The following is a 10,966-nucleotide window of genomic DNA, read 5'->3' as shown; positions in this document are numbered from 1 at the left end:
TATATATATATATATATATATATATATATATATATATATATATATATATATATATATATATATATATATATATATATTTATATATATATATATATATATATATATATATATATATATATATATATATATATATATATATATATATATATATATATATATATATATATATATATATATATATATATATATATATATATATATATATATATATATATATATATATATATATATATATATATATATATATATATATATATATATATATATATATATATATATATATATATATATATATATATATATATATATATATATATATATATATATATATATATATTGCATTGCAAGGATCGCTAAATTATACACATGAAACGTTAACGTACAGCAACGCGTGCCCGGGTACAGCTGATATGAATATACATACAAATACACCTACATCCGCCATTTAAGTAACAATTTAAAATACAGTAAACCCCCCTATAACTTTGAGATAAGTATCGCGTTATCGGAGTAAACGCTGTAGAGGTTAATTGTTTTTTTTTTTCAAATTTAATAATGACTCGTTCAGCTAATTCCGCTGGTTAAAATGTATTTTTTTTATTTAATACATTAACCCCTTGTAACGTTCCCTCTGATAACGCGGTACCAAACTCATCGTTATAGGGGGGTTTACTGTAATGTAATAAAAGATTAATAGAAAAATGTCCTCTCTCCCAACCAATCTCACAACAAATGTTTCATTTTATTTCAATATGAGTAAGTTTTTACGTTCCTCGGTAACACATTTTTTTTGAAATTTGGGTATTATCAGCGGGTGTAAATCTAGTCGAGCCATTTAGTATTATATATTTCTATACATAGAATCAAACATATGCTCCGGTTATTTTGAACCATTGAATACCCTTAATTGATATGTAATATTTTAAATGATTTGTATAACAATGGTGAGTGATGCCACACAATATACTCGTACATAATATATTGGGTTGCCTTTATACAAATATTATATGAAGACAAGTAAACCCTCCACGTGAAATACAATGTTGTCACCTAAGCAGAAGCAAGATAAGCGGTGTTTCATAAGCCGTAGCTAGAATAGGCACTTGAACGATGGATATTTTTTATGCATATGATATATGGTATGATGCTTTATGTACTGTCACTCTCAAATACCTTTTATGTGTTATCACTGCGCGACGGTATAGACGTAGATACCTATCGAATATTTGCGGATATTTGGAGGTTAGAGTACTCGATGGTCTGGAGAAAATCCTGAATTCAGGGGGGCACCGTAGGGGGACAATGTCACTGTTGTCTCGCTGAAAACAAATACGCGCCGACCCTCTCAATAAGGACAATTCGACGAGGACAATCTCTCCAATACTCTTACAGACTCCCGAAACAATAATTAATGTTCGGCACCAGACCTCCAGACTGATCGACGAGCTACAAGCAGCAGATCGTCTTCTCATCTCTTCATTAATGATTACATTTCTCTCAGCTTAATTTAAAATCAAATATTCAAGATAATAATCATGTTAAGATATATTATATTATAGATTACTTATCTTGTATTTTAAATAACTTATTTTAAGCATGTGTTATATAATATATTCTTAATAATGTATTTCCTTCTAGCAGTTAAGTGTAGAGAGTGCTAATGAAAATTTTCACGCGATAAGTATGAAAAAAAATATTTAAAAATTAAATTTAGTGTTTTTCCCCCTAGACTTCGCGTAGGGGTTTTAACTCGCCACTTTCCCTACTAGTGTTTGCTTTGAAATTTCTTCAGTACAGTGTTTTTAACCTTATTCAATTTTAAGAGGAACCGAATTAAGTTAAGGAGTACCAAATCCCAGTTACTCGTTAACGTAAATTCGCGTCCCATCAGGAACTATGTATTTTAATGTTTTACATTTAATTTATACATTAAATGTTAAAATCAAACACCAATTTTTAGAGTACTAAATTGTATTTTATTGTTAAAAACACAAAAAAATGCATTTTGTTACATTTGTTTTTCCTTGTTACAGTATTTTTAAACTAATGTGAAGATTAATTTCATTTTACATTTAATATATAAATTAAAATGAAATTATTGAAATCAAACGCCAAATCTATAAATTAATATATTACACTTATGTAGAATCTGTGAGAAATAAACCCTCGGATTCTTCAAAAATGACCTCTACAAGCTGATTGTAAAAGTTTTTAAAAAATCGTTAGATATATAGATTACTTTCGACTTTGCTACACTCAATAGGTAAAACGTTAACTTCCGTATGGAATCGACGCCCAGTGGCGATAATCCATCGAAGAACTGAATATTGCTCGACACGACATTGCTATTAGATATTATTATCTTTGTTTACAACATTTATGTTATAATTAAATGACCCGATGGTTGTGTGGCGTGCTAGTCAGCGTTCGTCTCACAGATAAAGTTGTTTACCGCGAGAAACCGCAACTAATTTTTTCGAGTCCTGACAAAAACAAAAGAGCAAGATGAGATTCATTCTTTGTTTTCTCTTAATTGGAGCATTTATTTCTGTGAATAGTAAACACAATCATGTTATGCCTTTCTCTAAATTTAAATTCGACGAAAATTTCTGGCAGAAATATGTCGCTGCCCTCGTATCGAAAGAGCTCCAAATTGAGGATAAATATTTACGCTATGAAATCATTCCAGAGGGACAACTAACAAAACCAAAGGAAAACTGCCTGCCTGTGGGCGCATTTGTAAGTATTTGTACCTTATCGAACTATGTCAAATCACGTTTCTGCAATAATATCACCACTTGATTAGTCGGCAAGATTAAATATACTTTCTGGGTTTTGATACTTGTTTGTATCAACTGGTTTATCAGTTGGTTTGTCAAAAACAAAATAATTTACGTTATCTCCGGCTAACGAAATTAGCACCCAAGGGTAGAATGTCATTTTAGAACCTCCTTCTGTTGAAATAGCATTTTCTAAATTTATTTTTAATTACTGTTTTTTTTTACTACCCCCTCCTTGATTCCCCAGAATAAAGTTCTCCAGTAAAACTTGTTTTACAAAAAAGCCCTCTTCGTCTCCCTCCGTCAAATGAGCCAACCTCCCTCCCCCTCGCAGCATTAATCAATGGGCTGACTTCAAACATTATTTCTAGAATCCTGCAAGTATTTTGTCATTTATTCGTCTTCTAATTTTACTAAAAAAACGAGTGCAGTGTGAAAAGAACACGGACCCCGGGTCCGGATACCGAAATTATCGTTATTATTAAGATTACCCTCATCCGCATTTTAACAAAGTTTGATTCAACGCTACAGAATGTTGATTGTACTATTTACAAATAAACGAAGGCTTGTTTGGGTTTGAAATTATATTCTCTTAGATAATTCTGTCAAATATGGGGTGAGTCAGTTAGCGAGCCAATAGATAACTTGTAATTATTATAAACTATTTATAATATAATATGCACAACTTTCTGGACAGAAGGTACCTCACCATTTACGTTCATTTTGAGCTATATAGTAGCGCGGCTTTGGTGCCGTACACCCTTTAGTGCGAAAAGTTTAGGGAATTGTCAAGGTGTGTGCACAGGGAGTGTGCACGCAACTACGTGCACACACCCTGTTTCCCGATAGTAAAATTTAACCAGCATTGCTGAATCATTCATAAAAATTAGGTATTGCACAATAGTACGTACAAAATTTAAAAACAAATACAATATACATACCATATATTGACAGGTACTGAGTACTTATTAATTTTTTTTCTTTTTTGCTTCCTTATACTGTATTTGAGTGTACGTTATATTTTAGGATGGTTGCTGGAAATAGTCACAAAAAATGTCTGATATACCTAAAATAAGTTTTTTGTTTCAGTGCACTTATCACGAGGAATGTTGTTCATTAGCCTGTATTGGTTTCATCAATCAATGTGTTTCAAAATAGTTTTTATTTTATTTTGATACAAAATATGTAATATTATATACAATTTAAAAAGTTCTACTTATATTACAATATATATATTTTTGTATGTATATATATATATATATATATATATATATATATATATATATATATATATATATATATATATATATATATATATATATATATATATATATATATATATATATATATATATATATATATATATATATATATATATATATATATATATATATATATATATATTGTAAAGTGGGAAATAATGTGAATTTTATAATAAAACTTTATATACTCATATTTATTTTATTTTCCGAATATCTTCCCTTTTGATTCCTTTGTAAGAGGCCTATGTACTTTAATTCTAAACCCTCCAAGACTCGATTTAGAACCACCTGATCGAAAAATCTTCTTTTGAGTTATTAAGCGTAATGAGGGCTCCACAAAATAGACCGGAGAGGTGAAGGAGGTGTCATTTGTTGCTGCCGACCAATCCACAGGATTGAGACTGAACAAGAGAAGAAGCATAGTGTCGCGGCGCGGCATCGGCAGTGCGTCGTTGTCATTTTTTGGTCAAAAAGTAAATGGTAAGACACACACACCATAAAAGCCTTAAAAACGTTAGAACTTAACGGCTCAGAAAATCTAAATGAAATAAAAATAATTTATTATGTTATTAAATATTATCCACTAACTAGAATGTCGCCTCTGTGGTGTAATGGTCAGCGTGTTTAGCTACCGTGCTGGAGGTCCCGGGTTCGATTCCCAGGGGGGGGGGTGAAAATAAATATTTGTGATTTTATACTGTAATATTTATTTAATATTATCCTGGACTGGTTCATGAAGCGCAAGAGTGATCACCTTGCCTTCATGTAAGTAATGATCAATATAACACTGTGTCAATTCGATGCAGTGCCTTATGCACCATTGGGTGCGGATAAGGGTTATAAGTAAGAATGTTTAGATTGAATGAATAAATTGCAGAGTTATGAGTATCAATAGATCAATCGCTTAGTATTGATTACTTTTACTGTCATTTTTGGGACATTTGCGGTCTGAAATGCACCAGTTTAAAGATCTTTTTCTGTTGTGTTTCAAATGTACGATGGAAGGACATAGATTTTACAACAAGGCCAGCCACATTATACAAGAGTGCACAAAAAATGTATGAAATAGGCGTTAAAATAATCGATGAATTTTACAAACAGAAATCACATTTTTTTTAAACACTCAGATTATGTTATTAACCTTTTTGATTCTTTTATTGTTCTTGAAACGTTGACTTACTATATTAGCTCCAATATACCGAAATCTTTCTGATAAAGTCACTTCACATTGATTTTGTGCTTAGGGTTTGAATTTTTTACCGTCAGGAGATTCCAATAGGCTCGATCCGGTTCTGCTTATTAGTAAGTAATATCAAAGTAGGTAGGAGTTCACAATGAACAAAATAGAGGTACATATATAACGATGTACTATGTAAGTATTTTATTAGTCATGTATCATACCACTGTATGCCGCATTAAAAATAAAATAAAAACATGCCTATCTGCGCACAGAACAATTATAATGTACTCGTAGAGGGGGGAGGAGTGCGCTTAAATGCCATTTTTTGTTGTTGTTTTAAGCTTATTTCTTGTTCAAATATTAATAAATTACAGTTTAAGCTGTTTATTTATTTTACTAAAAAATGTAACATATTTTCTTTGACCCAATGTGTGCGGAAATAAGGGCTCTCACTCTCTTAAGTATATGTATACATAATCGTACATTACACTTGCGTTTCCCTGTTGCCCCAATTTCTCAAAAGCCAATTTACGACACATGTTTACTTGCTAGAATACATTTTATCTTTTTTTATAATTATCTACTAATCACCGATCCAAAGCCAGCGTCACCATCAACATCAGTCGAGTCGTGTGCACCACTTATAGTTATTCTAGTAAACAGTAGGTGGGTAGGTACTTGTAGGCCTATTACTAATATGTACTCGCACTCCAATCAGCACTTATCGCGTCATTCGTCATCAGACAGTTCCACATTACTAGCTAATTATTCTGTTCCCCTTCAAAAAATCTTTGAGGCTGAAAAAGGTTACAAAATTATGACTACGTTTTTCTGGGTTAATATTGTCAAATTTTGCCATTATTTTGGAGTGAGTTTAGCGTCCATTATTGGCCGAAGAGATGGACGCTGGAATGCCATCCAAAGATTGGATTGACAAGATACACGCCGAAATAAGCCAGAAACGCTTTCAGAATGTTATTACTTTGAATTTATTTTACTACGTCGCGCGTCGGTACCGTACAAAGAAATAATTTATTGATGACGTAAATCTGTCGCCAATAGTAAATAATTATTACCATACGACGACTTTCTATTGTCAATAGTAAGTACATATCCGTATGTAAAAATGAAATAAGAACATGTATGAAAAATCGCATCTTCATTAATGAGTTACAAGTATTTTGAATGATTTCCATAATTTCAATGACATCAATTTTTCATGAAAATACATTTTTTAGATATTATAATTTGTCGGAAAAACCAATAAAGAAGGTTTCAGCGATTATTGAGTAATATTTAATGTATGTTTTGTGTATTACAAAAATGTTACTATACGTTGTTCATGGAGTGGTAAATTCTGGCGATTTTAGTGCCAATAGTAATGACACGACTTCCTATCAAAATCTATCTACCTAATAATATTTGTATGCTTAGTACAATCTGATTGGTAGACCTCCTCCTCCAACATCACACAGTCATTCCTGGTAACAGTTTGTGAATCACTAGGTAATCCAGTAACGTTTAGTCACCTACGTACCTATTTTTGGTCTGTATCCGCACCCAAGTGGCGCGTAGGGTACCGCGTCAGAACTGCCTGCAACAGAACGCTCCCGAGTTTTGTGTAATATATTGAATGAGCGTAATTATCGGATGGGATACAGATGGCGTAAATGAAAAAGCTGAGGGTGAAGGATAGCACTAAGAAAACCGAGGGATAATAGATAGAAATTGAACAATAGCAGCGATTGCTCGGCCACTCGGGGTTGCAGGCTCCCGCGAAGGTGCAACACGAGTTACCTTTGTATAGAGTCTCTTTAGGAATCATACCTATGTACGTTATTCCCCATATTTTTATCTTTTGTATAAACAAATTACAAAATAAATTTATGACAACATTATAATAAATTTTTGTTTTAATAAAAATACAAATCAAAATGAAATTTTATAGTATAATTTCTTTATATATTTTAGAAGAAAAAGAAATACTAACACGCTGCACATCAAACGTTTAGAGACATAAAATAGGAAACTATATTATTACACTTTTAATAATGTGATTTTTTTTCAATTTCTACTTAATGAAGAATGAAAGGTGGTATATTTTTTATATTTGTATATATTTAAAAAAAATCCGCATAAATAAATAAATACTTATGCAACAATTTCCAAAGGTGCTGTACAGATTTTTTTAAAAAATAATGGCATATTCTAGTACCTTTTGCTATTTTGTTTTTACATCACTTGAATTTTTGTCACGTAACCGTAGTAAGTGTGAAAACATCCCAAATATAAGTTTAATGTTTTTTTGTTACTTATACACAATAAGAGAAAAATAACAAAAGAAAAATGTGTAAGTCCACCACAATGGATAGTGATAAATACATATAATAATTATAATAGTAATTAGTGCAACATAAATATACATATCTTAATGAGATGACAATGTGCATTAACATTATCATGTGGTGTAGCGCGTTGGTTTCGTATAAAACGACCGACCGAAACGCGCCCTCGCCAGTCGACTTTTGGGACTTCGGGGTTGCCGATATACTTGTGTACCTACCTTCACGCCAAGTTCAAACTTTTAAGATGCATTTCGCTCTCGTTTTTCTTCTGGTCGTCGTTTCGGCGACATGCAGCCCCACTTACCAGCCAGTCGCCAACGCCGAGCTGCAGAACAATGTGAATTATCACAATACCATTCCAATCTTACCAATTACGCCAGGCAAGGAAAACTGTAAGCCAGTTGGAGGATTTGTGAGTATATTAATATATTATTCCTTTTTTGTATGACCTACTACTTTAATATGATTTCCTACAATTGTAATGGGTTAAATTTGATTATAAAATATAATCCACATATTGTTTAAAATGTATTGTAAATCGATTTATAGCGACCTGCACAGTTGACATTTCAGTATTTGTATATACATACCCGTTTGATTTAGTAACAAATATTATGATTTAATTTATTAAATATTATATTCATATACATATGTATACAGTAATACCTCGAAATTAAACGATAGATGTTGTTATACTTGGTGTTTTGCAGGTTTACTATATATCCAAGGCATCGATTGGAGATGGAAGTTAACGTTCAACTACATAACTTTACTTTTATTGGTTTAAAAGCTAATGTTCATTAATGGATCGATAGCCGATTTCAAAATATATTAATAAAATGCCAAAGTCATTACAATTAAAAGTCCAGAATTATGGCCAAGTTATCGTCATTATACGTAGTTAACTACGGTTCAGCGTTTTTTTTCTGTGTAGAATCCCAGCCCTCAAAAGGTTTTTGGGCCAAACTTTTTTCAATTCTGTGAAAAAAATCTATTCCGAGATCTGTCTCACCTCGTGAAATACGGGCGAGGGGAAAGATAATCATTAAAGCCTGACATACTATGGTATCGCAACTTAGTTTTCTTTAAATCCAGATAATATTTGATGTATTTGCATTTATTTTCTTCTTAAAATACCGTTTTCGTATTGAAAAATTAAGAAATAAATATATGGTATTGAAAAGAAAAGAGTTATTGAAAAGTAAGAAGTTAAAAAAAACAATATAAGTATATCCGGCTCCGGCAGCACAGCCCGACGCTTACTGAATTATACAATTGCGAGTAAGGGCGTATTACTGTACTTACTTAGTAAGTCGGCGTATTACTGTACTTACTCAAATGACAAACTTAGGAGATCGTGTTTTTTTTCTAATTAGTTCTATGTTTTACTCGAAGAATTGTAAATAAGAGCATTGACCCGTATTCATGGCCCAGAATGTAAACCAGTTCCAAAAATACTTTTATTTTTAATTTGCATTAATTTTAGGTAAGGATGCGACATGAAACAATAATGATTCATTGTAGGAGGCATATTATTTAGAAAATAATTATTCTGTTGTGATGCCTTCATGACTTACGTTATTGGAATATTAGATGATGACATATTATCATAATAATATGATTTAATCGTAATGTTTTTAATGCTGACTGTTTTCCTGTGTTTTTATAAAATTTATAAAATTTTCAAATTTTTAGAGCAGATTTTCGAATAAATATTATTTCAGTTTTATTTTATTTTATTACTTATACGTATTTGAAACAAGGTTTACGATCAGTTTTGATAAAATTCGAATTCTATTCTCGCACAGTAGATACCTAAAACCGATGAGAGGCACCTGATATTATTCTTAATTTATATATATATATATATATATATATATATATATATATATATATATATATATATATATATATATATATATATATATATATATATATATATATATTTATATATGCAAGTTACACGATGTTAACTATTTTTACAAATTCATAATAATAATTAATTTGTTTCAGTGCACATACCATGAAGATTGCTGTTCTTCCGCTTGTCTCGGATACCTGAAGAAGTGCGTTTTGCACTAGTTAGCCACATCATCCATACAATCTGTATCTACTTACGTCATTAATAAAAAGGACAAACTAAATATAAATACCTACTCGTATCAAATTATTTTATAAAATGGCCAAAATTAGTGACATTTTCTCAAAATCAAAATTAGCTCAAAATTATTTTCTTCTTTGTTCTTTGTAAATTAGAAGTATTTATGCATTATATTTATTTTTGATTTGTAATAATAAATATTTTTATCGTGATTGTTGACATAATATTGTGAGTTTTTTCCCTAATCACCAATATAAGATGTATGATTTCCTTTTCAGTGAAATAATGAGTGACTCGTGGTTGGCAGTTGACCTTAATCGCTGTTGGAATTACCTAACTTCTAGTCACTGAAATCGAGCTACGGCTTATGCAACACCGCCTATCATGTTCCCAACCATGGTGGTATGTAAGCCTGCTCACACTTAAGGAAGTGAGAGTGGGCTTACATACTCATTATGATTATGGTGGATAGGGTACTGCATCAAACTGATACAATGCTATGTTAATTATCCTTAATTAACTTAAACAGTAAAAACACATTATTTTGAATAACAAGCATAACGGAGTGCTGGAACCAACTCTAATGAAATTGGAGTATGGAGTTGGCAAAAAAGGGTGAAAATAAACAGGTTTCAGTCGAAATTCAATCACTCGGCCACGTGCTCAGCAAAACAACGTACAATACACAAATGACAATACAATTCACGAAGGAATGCAAGGCTGAAATAAGCATTATCGATAAAAAATAATATGAGTGCGGATAAGGGTTAGAAGTAAGAATGTTTAGATTGAATTAAGAAATTGCAGACTTATGAGTATCAATAGATTACTCAATCGCTTAGTATTGATTACTTTTACTGTCATTTTTGGGACATTTGCGATCTAAAATGCACCAGTTTAAAGATCTTTTTCTGTTATGTTTCAAAAGTACGATGGAAGAACATAGATTTTACAACACAAAAAAGGTATGAAATAGGCGTTAAAATAATCGATGAATTTTACAAACAGAAATCAAGACGCTTTTTTTTTAAAGTTTTATTATATACTCAGAATAGATTAACCTTTTTTAGTCTTTTTATTGGTCTTGAATCGTTGGCTTACTACATTAGCTCCAACTTACAGAAACCTTTCTGATAAAGTCACTTCACATTGATTTTGTGTTAAAGGTTTAAAATTTTTACCGTCAGGAGATTCCAATAGGCTTGATCCGGCTCTGTTTATTGGTAAGTAATATCAAAGTAGGTAGGAGTTCACAATGAACAAAATGTAGGTACATATAACGATGTAACTCTAACTCC

General features: G+C 31.2%; 1 long non-coding RNA gene across 1 annotated transcript; it reads left to right on the top strand.

The window, feature by feature from the left end:
• Positions 1 to 7,738: 7,738 nt before the first annotated feature.
• LOC148299506 (uncharacterized) lies at positions 7,739 to 9,880 on the top strand. The gene is made up of 2 exons (XR_015839068.1): positions 7,739 to 7,979; positions 9,581 to 9,880. It is a non-coding gene; the product is annotated as an uncharacterized LOC148299506 (long non-coding RNA).
• Positions 9,881 to 10,966: the final 1,086 nt, after the last annotated feature.

Source organism: Brachycentrus maculatus, unplaced genomic scaffold (assembly GCF_059751285.1).
Source record: "Brachycentrus maculatus isolate JH-2025_06_01 unplaced genomic scaffold, ASM5975128v1 h1tg001119l, whole genome shotgun sequence".
NCBI classification, from domain to species: Eukaryota; Metazoa; Arthropoda; class Insecta; order Trichoptera; family Brachycentridae; genus Brachycentrus; species Brachycentrus maculatus.
Note: the sequence above shows the minus strand (reverse complement) of the source record. Positions and strands in the feature narration are given on the sequence as shown.